This window comes from Agelaius tricolor, unplaced genomic scaffold, assembly GCF_023055355.1.
Source record: "Agelaius tricolor isolate 1412-34295 unplaced genomic scaffold, bAgeTri1.0.p SCAF_11, whole genome shotgun sequence".
NCBI classification, from domain to species: domain Eukaryota; kingdom Metazoa; phylum Chordata; class Aves; order Passeriformes; family Icteridae; genus Agelaius; species Agelaius tricolor.
In genome coordinates, this window is record NW_027269271.1 from 15,375,725 (window position 1) to 15,388,861 (window position 13,137).

The following is a 13,137-nucleotide window of genomic DNA, read 5'->3' on the forward strand; positions in this document are numbered from 1 at the left end:
TAACAAGACTTTTAAACTAAAATAAAACCATTGCCAAGACACAACTTATGACTCATTTATCCAGATGTGATGGGGTTCAAAGCAATATGTCTGAAAATTTGGTTTAGATAGAGCAGGAAGTACTTAAAAATATCTGCAATAATTTGGGATCAAAGTTTCAGCCAGAATAATCACTTCAAGAGTGCTTTTTTGTCTGGGAGAGATTCAAGAGGAATTACATACAATGGAAGGGCAAGGAAAATCTAACACAATATCCTTCAAAAAGACAGTTTAGAACTAAGAACAGTACTAGTTCCCCAGGAACTGATGAATGAACAGAGTGGGAAAACAAAATATGATGCAAACTGTCAAGCACAGTAGGACTATGAATGTGAATGCCAAAAATTGTGCTCTCCACAGCACTCAAAGAGGGCACCTGTTGACAGCAGTGAAAAAATCTCAGCACATGAGATAAAATTAATACAATATGTTTAAAACAATTACACCACTTTGACAGAAACCTCCCAAAAATAATTAAAAATATTTGAGTGGCATTAATATTGTCTCACAATTTAAATCTGCAAAATACTTTCCACCTCTGAAATATGCAATTAAAGTACAAACATCTTTGGGTTTACACCTTTCAAACTCGGACTTAATTTTTCCATTTTGCAAACTTCTTCCCTACATTCATTAATCCACTATGCACACAGAAGTCACATTAATTGCTAACTTGCACATGGCTGAAAGTACAGGTTTCAAGTATGCATAACCTGGCAACTTCAATCAGACTGCAGGGAAGCTGAACACTTCATACCTGGTGAGCCACTCAAAGTCCTTACATAGCTGTGCAGCTCCCTGTCTTCAGAGAAGATACATGATATGGAAGTTAACTCTGAAAATGAGCCACACCATTTGAATAGAGGTTTGGGACTTTGTTTGGGGTTTTTTTTCCCTACAGATGTATTTCAGACAGTAAAGCATATTACCAGCTTCTGGCCCTGATCTTCCTCATCAATCCAGGGCTTTGAGCTCAAACTCAAAGCACACTCATCGTACGTAACAGGCAGGAACTATTTCCAGGCAGCAGTGCTAGATAAACAGTACAACATCATAACCACTCTAAAAGATAATATCTATGTTCCAATGCATTTAACAAGTAAATTCTACTTTCTGCATTAATGATCAGCATTCATTATTAATGGCTGAAATAATGCACAGGGTAGTCCCTTTTGGGTGAATTCATGAGAATTAACTTCCACTTGTAGTTTTATTTTAATGCTTTTTCTGTTCCTCTTGTGAAATGTTTACAGCTCACACACTGGTGCTGGAGGAGTAGCTGATTTCAAACCCAATGCCATCGTTTCATAACTACACTTAAGGACTCACAGGGGAATTGAGTGTCACCACTGAGTAATATGAATAATTTCACATTGTGAGATAAATGAGGCAAAGATAGGGCATTTATCCAAAAATCAATCCAGAGCTGCATGCAAGATTCCCTTTCATTTTTTCTTTCTTAAGTGAAGTGGAAATATCTGTGGGTGATGTCATTTGGCTTCCAGTTAAAAAATTCAGCATGCAGTCTGTAATTATAGATTTTGGCACAAACCAGCACAATTTTCTCACTATGATGTCAAAAAGCCAGCCCTTAATTGGTCTTGCAAATTATTTTCTTTTCCTTTATTGTAGCTATTTCACAACCAGTTAAGAAATACTGCAGCAAGGTTCTTTTATATTTAGTTGTATTTTAGCAAATATTTTCAACTGCAATTTTTGTACTTATTTTGAATCAGAAGAGTACTAACCAATGGATCAAACTGACATAATCATCATTTATCTTTTTAAAAAACGGTTTGAACTTCACTTAAAAAAATAGAACTTTGCTGCCCTCTACCTGTCAACTCCCAGACTGTGTAACAAGACAGAAAAATCAAAAGTGGGTCCAAAGTCCCAGACTTCACAGAATTCTAAATAGAGGTCAGAATTCAGCTACATTTACACAATCTGTCTTGACCAAGCGGAAATTCAAAGTCTCAATTATTGTCCCCAATGATTGAATTTAAATGAGGAAGTAGAACCATAGCATGTTTTGGGTTGGAAAGGACCTTGAAGATGACAGAACCACAATCACCAAGTGGGAAAGGTTGGAAGGAACAATGGCATCATCTGGTCCAACCTCCCTGCCCAAGCAGACTCTTCCAAGAGCACACTACACAGGACTGCATCCAGATGATTCTTTAGTATCTCCAGTGAGGGAGACTAAGATCATATAGTTCCAATGCCAACTTCCAATGGAATAGGTTGCTCAAAGACCTATCAAGGCTTCCCTGGACAACCTGTTCCAGTGCCTCACCACCCACAAAGAATTTATTTTTAATACAATCTAGACCTAACCTTTTTCAGTTTAAAGCCATACCCCCTTGTTCCATCATTACTTGTCCTTGTGAAAAGTCCCTCTCCAGCTCTCTTACAGACCCTTCAGGTACTGGAAGGGGCTCTAAGCTCTCCCCAAAGCCTTCTCTTCTCCAGGCTGATGAACTCCAATTCTCTCAGCCTGTTTTCACAGGAGAGGTGCTCCAGCCCTCTGATTGTCTTTGTTGCCCTCAAGTGGACTCATTCCAACAGTTCCATGTCTTCCTTATGTTGGGGCCCCAGAGCTGGACACAGCTCTCTCTGTATTGTCTCATGAGAGCATGGGGAGAATCACCTCCATGCCCCTGCTGGCCACGCTGCTTCAGCTGCAGCCCAGGGCAGGGTTGGTTTCTGGGCTGTGAGTGCACATTGCTGGCTCATGCAGAGCAAACCCCCAATCCTCCCCAGGGCTGCTCTCAATCCATTCTCTGCCCGGCCCTGTCAGTGCTTGGCATTGCCCTGAGCCAGGAGCAGGACCTCGCTCTTGGCCTTGTTAACTCCACCAGGTTCACAGGGCCCACCTCTCCAGCCTGTCAGTGTCCCTCTGGGTGCCATCCTTGCCCTCCAGCGTGTCGGCCACACCACACAGCTCAGTGTCATTGTCACCGGTGAGGGTGCTCTTGATCCCACTGTCCATGTCACTGGCAAAGCTGTGAAACAGAGCCAATCCCAATACTGACCCCTGAGGATCACCACCAGTTACTACCCACTGGATTCCATTTGGGCATTGAGATGTTGACCACAACTCTTTGAACGTGGCCACTCAGCCAATTCCCTATCCACCAGAGAGTCCATCCATCAAATCTATGCCTGCCCAGTTTAGAGACAAGGATCTCATTTTAGGGTAGTGTCAAATGCTCTGCAAAAGTCCAGGTAGATGACATCAATTGTACTTCCTTCATCTACTAGCACCAATTCTCTATGTAGAAGGCTCAAAATTTGTCAGGTATCATTTTCCCTTAGCAGAGCCATGTGAGCTGTTATCTATCACCTAATTTTCCACATCTTTGCACAAATTTTAGGAGGATCTGCTGCATGATCCTGCCAGGCACTGAGATGAGACTGACTAGCCTGTCATGCTGCAAATGCTTTATGAATTGTCTAAAACTATTTGGAAAATATAATAAAAGCCGACCAACAAACCAGTTTGTGATTAAATGTGAGAAGTGCCATTGGAGGAATGATTGCTAAATGCTTTTAATTATATTCAGCTGTAAGATACTAGCCCAAAATTACTCATTTAGTCCTCCCTTACCAAAGCTACCAGCATGGTTTCCTACAGGCCAAAGACACTCCATTTCAGTGCATGAAGGACAACAGCAATGTTTCTACCTCTGCTTTCTCTCACAGTCTTTTTCTTTTTACAAGCTATATTCCTCAAAAATTATGAGTTTGTTTTGCTGTTACATAAGGCAAGACCCGGACAAGAAAGCAGGAATCAGTCTGCTCTGATTTTCTTTCTGTTGCACTAAAAAGTGCTGAATATCTATGACTGAAATCACTGAAACAGAAGAAAACCTCTCTTCATTACTCTCCTTTTTCCATGAGAAATTTAAGTTTCATTTGTGCTAAATACTTGTGATCACAGAATCAATACAATGATTACTACACTCAGACACTGTTAATTTAGATGTCAACAGTTTTACCCCTCCTTTTTAAACCTGTAGTTTGTTCACTGCTTTCTCCTAATACTCCCTTAATTAAAACATCAAAAGAAAAAACCTCCTCTTTGAATGCCATTTTCTGTCTATCCTCCTCTCTTATTGAAGAGTAAGAAGAGCTTCCAGTGAATATTTCCAATGTCCCCAGTCAGTTCTATGAAATCAAGAGACAGACAACATCCTTAATATCATGATGGCTAAAACCAAATAGGAATAACCCAGCTATTGCTGATATGAAATTAAAGCTAAGGAGACACCTTCCACCCTGTCAGCTCAGCTTTTGTTACTGAAGCCATCAGCCAAATGCAGGCGTACATGGAATATAATGAACGCCCACTGTATTTTCATGAAGTCCTAAGCTAAGACAGATGATTCATGCTACTTGTATTGCACACTACAGCACACCAGGTCAAACATCCAGAGCAAGTCATTAACCTTAAAATATAAGGAAGCATTTGCATCTACTGAGTGTAAAAACACAGGCTACATCCTCTTTGTTAATTAAGTGCACCTTTTTTAGACACGGTCTTGATTTGCTCCAGAGAAAAGCATGTTGGTTGTCTCAACATGTTTTATTCCAGTCATATAAGCAGCCTTTCAGTTCTGATTCTTACTAAAATCTAAAAATCAGGATGGTGAGCAGAAGTTACTTTTTGTTACAGTTAATGGCAAAACTTCTGAGACAGCTCATGCTCTGTAAAGCTTGTAAAGATGTAAGAAGAGCATTCACTATCCAGCGAGTGAGAAGGGGCAAAAAGGCCTTTTCTCAGTCATGGTCTAGGTTCCACTCCCTGACAAAGCTAACAAATCAGCACTGATCATCTCAGGATTACACCAGGCTCTGCTGTCTACCACCACAGAAGATAAAAAGCCTCCAAGTTCACTTGGGATCTCATTTTATTAACCACACTGCTGCACAGAAACTACACCACTGGGCTCCATTATAAAGTCTAAAGACAGATAGCCAGACAGACTCAGCAATTCAGACTTTGTTGGGGTTTCTTTCTAATCCTGAGCTTGTTTTAAAGAACAACTCCTTTTTTTTGTGAACTTCCAAGAAAAGAAAAAAAAAAACCAAAAAACAAACAAACCCCAAGTCTTTCAAGAGGACCTGAAAACCTGATGAGCTTCAAATACAAGAAATAACAAGCTTTTGAATGGAAACCATGGAGAGCCACTTTGGAAATTCAAGGACTGAAACACTGAGCCAGCACATGGAAAAGGAATTAAATTTTGCTCATGAAAAAGGAATTAAATGAAAGCACTTTCTTCAAGAAAGAACACAGAAGTCCTGGGGTTAAGTCATGGTAGCAACAAAATATGTGATTCTGTGGTAGACTCTCTGACTTGGAATCTCAAAATATTTTCAGCTGCTTTATTAACTTTTATAATGTCCTTATCCAAATGAGAAGATTAATCATTACTAAATGAATTCCCACAAAACATCAGAAGTGCTTGGAAGAGCTAAACACAAGCAGAGAATCCTTGCTTGACTCTTATTCAGTCACTCCTAAAGCAATGCCTCACTGTGATACTACCACTCATTCAAAAACACTTTGGTGTTTTGTTTGGGGTTTTTTTGTTTGGTCTTATTTTGCTAACTACCAAATTGCAGGCAAACAAATAAGAAACTAGAAGGGGCACAACAAAACTTCTTCAAAGCAATCCTTTCCTAACCCATAGCAGCTCTTCAAATTGAGGTCAATGTAAAAGGACCATACAACTTTAAGAATGTAGTTTACCTCCACTGACAGAAGTGCAGCAACCTGAAGCCTGTTCTCCTGTGAAGGGTTATGTTTTCTGACCCCCTCAGAGGAAAGGAACAAATACAAGAAATTTTATGAGGACAGTTAAGGATTTTAAAGTAGTATCATCACAACTGTACTCCATCATGCAAGTGCAACAAAACTAGGAGTAGAAATGTACTATTTCTAAGGAATACCATTAGCAAAACATAAATATTCTGTATTTGTATACTGTTACTGTAATGTTAAAAAAGGTTACGAGCTTGAGCTTATGACAGTCTGCCAAAAAAGTCCAAAAGGATTTTATAAAAATATGAACATTAATTTAAGCTTACAAAAAATAAAAATTAAGCCACTTATAATAGGGATTATGTTTCTTAAGTTAGGAAAAATAATTCCCCAATAACTTGGGGGAGGGGGGAAATTATAGCCAAACTCCATTTGGAAAGAAAATAAAATTCTCAGGAGCTAAACAATTAAAAACCTCTTACAGAACGTGAGTAGGGGTCTGAAATTAAATGAAAGGACTCATGAAACATTGCATTCTTGTTCTGCATTTTGTGTGTCTTATTTTAGTTACTTAAAATCTCAGGCACTTTAGTTTTGAAATACAAAAGGTACACTGAAGTTAGATCCATCTGAGCTTGTGTGTTCAGTGCTACAATTGCATCTGGATTTAAATAAACTTTCTACTATAAATGTATAGTAAACAAAAATAGTGCAAAGCGGACAACTCCTTTTTTGTGTTCTCTCAAAGATTAATATTTACCTGTCTGTCCATACTTACACTTCCAGCAATATTTGTCATTGATTCAGGTTGGCAAAAGTAGTGATAGAACAACTGTGGGATAACAAGAAATCATTCTGTATAAAATATCCTTACCTCTTTGATGACAAATTAGAGACCATGACTGGAAAAGGAAATGTGATACAGACAGAAGGAATCAAGAGAAGCAGAAGAGAAAGTAAATCAGTCTTGATTTACACTAATGACATCAAACTAAGAAATGAGATTTGACAAAGCTAATATGTAGAAAGAACAATTAGCACAACAGGCTACTCTGGCACATTATGGCACCCTCCACAGGCTTGAGACATGAAAGGTTCTGAATGGAGGAAAAAAAAAAGAGAACAAAAGAGTAAATGTAGATTATATCCTAACAAACATGTGGAATTTAGCTGCCTCTGATTTTGACATGTTCTCTCACCTTACTTCTATGGAAATTAAATAAGTATTTATGATATGGATCACAAGAAGTAAAGGCTACGGCATCTGGGAAAACAGCAGGCAAAATTCACATTCTGACCCACAACTTCTGTAAGGCAGGAAGCTGGGTGCTTTTTGCTTGAAGTAATGCCTTTTTGTAAAAATAAAACTTTCACTAAAAAGTCCCACTGCATTTAAAATGTCCCATGCTGTTATCTTTCATACCTTAAACATTCTGAAATACTTTATCGAAAAACAATCATAATGAAAAAAGTTTCAAACACTGTTAAAGAAGTTTGATGAAGTCTGTGAGCATTTTTGGTAAGAAACAAAATGATAATGTGATTGTTTGAAAACTCTGTGAAATGGAAGCAAGCTAGTTCTCTTCAATGAAGGTCTTTCCTTATTTTGGCCATATTTAATGTCCAAAAAATCATATTGTCATGAATCTCCAGATAAAACAAACCTTCTGAAAGCAGCAACGATAAAACAAATACAAATTAATGTTGATGTGATGTTCATTTTAGCTAACTAAGAGTATGTTAATTACATCATACATTACACAAATACTGTAACCATAATATCCATCTCCACAACAAGCACAGTGCTTAGCTCTTATGCAAAAGGAATTAGGAAACCACCGTGCTCTGGCATGGAACTTTGAGTGCTCTGAACAGTGTTTTATGTAAATGTTCTTACATTCACAAGGACTTTGTCCCAACTAAATTTTGTTGCAATTAACTAAGACTAAAGATACTGATTATTTTACATTTACTTTCAGAGCTTGAGATATCCTTTGTTTAGATCATCTGAAAACAAACACCTCCCTAATTCAAAAAGGTTACTGCAGTTTAATAATCTTTAACTCAGTCCAAATCCAAGTTTATAAGGAATAAATATCAAACTGTATGAAGTCAACTTGGGAAACTGAATCCTTTGTTTGAAACAACACTTTAATAGGAATTTTTTTCTCAGTCTTCCTGAATTCCCACCTGACAAAGGACAGGTTAAAGACCATAAATGTAGAGCTATCTTTACAAAGGGGACTTTTGTCAGATATGACTTGCATGGTTTGTCCTCTGTAAGTAAGCTATTCTTACACCTTCTAGCAGACCAGTGGTGCGTTACCTTTCTGGAGGAACTCCAGAGAAGACTACTTAAAAATACGTGCAAGAAACTAATGCAAAGTTACAGATGAAAACAATAAAAGAGTCCATCTTTTCTTTAGAGATTAGCTTTCACAGAACATGTATGGAATTGTACTTCTGTAGTATCAACAGAACCATCAGTTTTGCAGGATTAGTGCTGATGAGCACTCAGCCTTACTAAAGCAGGCTGGGAGCTGCCCTGCCTGTGCTGCTGCCTTTGGCCTCGATGCAGAGGCCTTGGCACAGAGCACACTACTTCTATCAAAATGTGACTGCTTTCCATATGCTGAATATATTTTTCTGGCAAATAGAAAATCACTAAACTGAAGCAGTTTTCTGTCCTTTAAAGATGTTGCAGAAAATAAAAATAGTATGACAATTTTGTCAGCATTAAAGATGCTTGGATAAACCAAGTGCAATCAAAGACTGATAGCATGTACATAACTCCTCACACTTAAAAATAGCCTTTTACACTTCATTAATCTCAATGTTTAAGCAGATGATGGAGGTTAAGGAGTAAACGAGTGCTAGCTTTCAAGTAGATATGTTCTAAATAATTTATAGTTAAAATACATGTCAATGCTGCTACACAGACATGAAAGCTGCAAAAATCATACAGCTGAAGTGAATACAGCTAGAGATTACAAGGAGATAGCAACAGCTATAGGGCAGGGATCATCTCCTGTCTGTACTATGAAATGCCTGCCAGGCTTTTAGGTGGTGTGAAAACAGAGTATAAAGTAACATTTTCATGAGGCTTGTGTAGCATAAAGGTCAATCAATCACATTTTTCAAACTATGTCTCTTTGTTACAACGTAAATGTTGCTATTTCACAAGAGTATTTAAAAACAGATGTTATTTTAAAAGGCCAGTGTTGTATTCTCATTAAATCAATAAAAAGCCAGGAAATCCCTGGAATTAGAAAACCTATACAGCTGTCCTCCTTACCTCTTATCCGTGTGACATAGAAATGCAGATTGTGACTGCATTGTGCAGATCTTAGCAGTGAATGCAGCTTTACAAGGTGCTTAGATTGAGTCTATTTCTTCTCACTTAAAGTTACATTATGCTAGACTTAAGGCATGCTTTATTTACATGCATTCAATCTCTAGTGGGAGTTTATATACTGTGCACTGGATAATTCTCTAAGTGAACAACAGTCCAGCATCAAGAAGAGTTTCATGCAGAATACAAATAGAAAGCATTAGACAACTACCTCCCAGGGACAGTGAGTTCCCTGGGCTTACGTTGGGGATGAGGATTGGTCGATCTGTTCACCCTCCGGGGCTGTCTGGAATTATAGATCAGGGACCTTATTGTCATACCCCAGCTGCTGCACAAAGCCACTAGAAGAAAGGAGATTTACGAGTATTTCAGCAGCACTGAACAAGGGATACAGCAGCTATACAACTGGGAGTACAGTGGCTCTAAATCTGTAGGCATTATGCAAAAAGAAAATGCAGAGTTCAGCATCAAGGGAGCTCTCACAGAGCAATAGGACATCTTTGTAAATTCTCTAAAGAATAAATTTAACAGTTATTAAAGAACAACACCCTGTTATTGCAGTCACTGAACTTTACAACACAAGGAAAGATGCAAGGGATTTTCAGAAAGACATCTGTCATTTAACAGTGACAGTGACCTCAGCACAGACAAGGAATTCAAATCCCCAGTGATGGAAACAAATTAACCCCTTGGTACACAGTGGGTTGAGAACTCCAGCATTAGGACTGCTGTGCACTCTAACAGTAGTAACAGGCTACACTAAGTTTTACCTTCAGCCAAGCAATAGATGGAAGGAGGGATATTCTTTAAATTATAATTGCTGTACACAAAATATTATGACATTATTTAACATATGCTACTGACAGTCAAAGAAACATAAAATCATTTAGGTTGGCAAAGGCCTTTCAGATCATTGTGTTCAACCACTAGCCTAACAGTGCCAAATGCACCACTAAACCATGACCCTAAGTGCCACATCTACATGTCTTTTAAATAGCTCCAGGGATGGTGACGCAGCCACCTCCCTGGGCAGCCTGTTCCAAAGGTTGATAAACCTCTCAGTGACAAAATTTTCCCTAATATCAAATCTAAACTTACCCTAATGCAATTGAGGCCCTTTCCTCTTGCTTGTCCTACTGCCTGTGACCTGGGAAAAGACTGACCCTCCCTCACTAGAACCCTCATTCAGGAGGTTGTTGATAGTGACACAGTTCCCCTCAAGCCTCCTTTACCCCAGACATCCCCAGCTCCCTCTGCAGCTTGTAGGACTTGTGCTCCAGACCCTTCCCCAGCTCTGCTGCCCTTCTCTGGACATGCTGCAGCATCTCAATGTCCTTTTCGTAGTGAGTGGCCCAGACCTGGACACAGTATTCAAGGTGCAGCTTCACCTGTGCTAAGTACAGGAAGGCACCAACTGCCCTGCTCCTGCTGGCCACAACATTGCTGACACAGGCCAGGGTGCCACTGGCCTTCTTGGACACCTGGGCACAGACTGGCTCATGTTCAGCCACTGTCAACCAGCACCCAGCTCCTTTTCCTGTGGGCACCTTCTCAAAACCTATGGTAGGGCATGAGGTCATTGTGACCTGAGGGCAGAATCTGGCACTTTGTGTTCTTGAACCTCGTATCACTGGCCTCAGCACACCAGCCTGCTGAGATTCCTCTGCAGAGCCTTCCTACCCTCCAGGATAAAGACCCCTGCTCAATTTGGGCAGAAAGCCTGCAAAATGAGGGTATACTTAATCCCCCCATCCAGATTATTGAAAATGATATTAAACAGAACTGGTCCCAGTACACCCTGGCCTCCAAAACTGGGGAATACCACTTGTGACCAGATACCAACTGGATTTAACTCCATTCACCACTACTTTCTGGGCCCAGCCCTCCAGCCAGTTTTTACCCAGCAAGGAGTAAAGCTGTCCAAGTCATGAGCAGCCATGGAAAATGGCTGTTTTCTCAAGAAAAATGTTGTGGGAGACAGCACCAAAGGCCTTACTGAAGTTTAGACAGGTAGCATCCAGTCTTTCCACCATTCACTAAGCAGGTCACTGTGTTGTAAGACACCAGGTTGGTCAAGCAGGACCTGTGTTTCCTAAACCCCTGCTGGCTGGTGCAGATCCTCTGGATCTGTGTGATTGCACTCAAGATCTGCCCCATGACCTTCCCCAGCACTAAGGTCAGGCTGCCAGGCCTGTAGGTCCTCAGATCCTCCTTTCACCTGTTCTTGTAGATGGCAAATGTGACACCTAAATTCCAACAATCTGGGCCTCCCTGTCAGACAGGGCTGCTGGTCAGCAATGGAAAGTAGAGATAAGCACTTCTGCCACCTCCCTCAGTAGCCTTTGGTAGCTCTTGCTGATCCTTTACTCACCATTTACCCTTGGATTATGGGGGCTTCTTCCTGCTGCCTGTCCCTGCCTTCCAGCTCAGGAGGCTGGCTACCCAGACAATAACTGCTTTAACTATTAGACTGAGGTGAAGAAGGCATTAAGTACCTCAGCCTTTTCCCCATCACTTGTCATTGTTTCCTCCTACGTTCAATAGAAGATGGAGAATCTCCTTATCACTCCTTTTGTTGCAAATGTATTCATAGAAGCCTTTATATAGAAATATACAGAAATCTTTATACTTCAAAAGGTGCAAATTTCAATTGCAGAAATAAACCCTTCACTGGAAGACATTTATAATGCAGTGTTCAGGGACTGGACACAAAAGTAGGAAGGTACCATCCTTTGTATATACCCATTTCACACAGCACTTATGTTTTAGCAGGAGGGTGTTCAGTCAGATTCAGAACTGGAATACCATAGAGATTCTGCAAATTCTCTCTCTTAGAAATGCTACAACACTGGCCTGCAACCTGGCCTGACTCCAAATGCTACACATAGTTTGTTAGAAAGTCAGGGAGAAGTACAAAATCTGACCAGAAATACAAAATCCAGACACTCAGCAGATGCCTGCAGGGCAAGAGAGACAGGCCATAGACATCACTCCACCCCAATGACTCTAGTATGCCATGATACATATGGAGACCAGGCCCAGATAAGCTCTAGGACATTCAGCACTGCTTGACCCCAACTCCCATGGTAAGGCAACTGTTAACTGTCTACTCCCACATGTGTAGTAGCTAATTAGCTGAGCTATGTTCTAAGACATTCAAACAGGCTCCAAAGTGTTTCAGTGTGAAAAAAGATTGATTTACAGGTGCATTTGGAGGAACTTTAACAACTGATTGTTAATGATGAAGCAACCTTACTGATAACAAAAGAAAACAAAAGGATATGGACAACCATGTTATTAGTTGGTGATGAAGGACATCTATCTTATGACCTATCTGAAGTGAGAAGATTGAAAAGGACTATACAATAAAAGATTTTCTTTTTTAAATAGGCAATGTTAACACTTGTGGCCCTTCTCCTAAGCCCACACAGCTGTTCTGCTCTTCAAAATCTTTGACAAATATTCACTTATATACACAGTAGGTTGTGATTATTCACAGTACATGCATTGCTCCTGCCACCATGTTACCCATCCTTAGCTTTTCTGATGACCCATAAAAACTCTCAACATTGCTGACTTACCTTAACAGCTTTGGGTATATAAAGAACTCTACAAACACAGCAACAGTTTGGAACACGTGTCCTAGAGTCCACAAGGAAGATGTCCAGGGTAGACAGGAATGAAGATGGTAAGTCTCCATAAAAAGAACAGGCACGTTTGTTGCAAATACCCAAATGTTTCACCTGCAGGGGACCAGAAAGGCAAGCAGGTTACTTATTCCTTGTTCTCCTGTAACACTTGGTAATCCTCAAATCAGGGGGGGGGAAAAAAAACCCACCACAAAAACCCCTCAACCAAACTTCTGCATACAGAAAGGACTTTACTTTAAATCAGAATCAGAGGACAGTAAGGGGTTGCAGGGTCTTAAGAAGGCTTCTCTTTTGTTTTTGTCTCAGCAGATTCTGATGCTCAAATT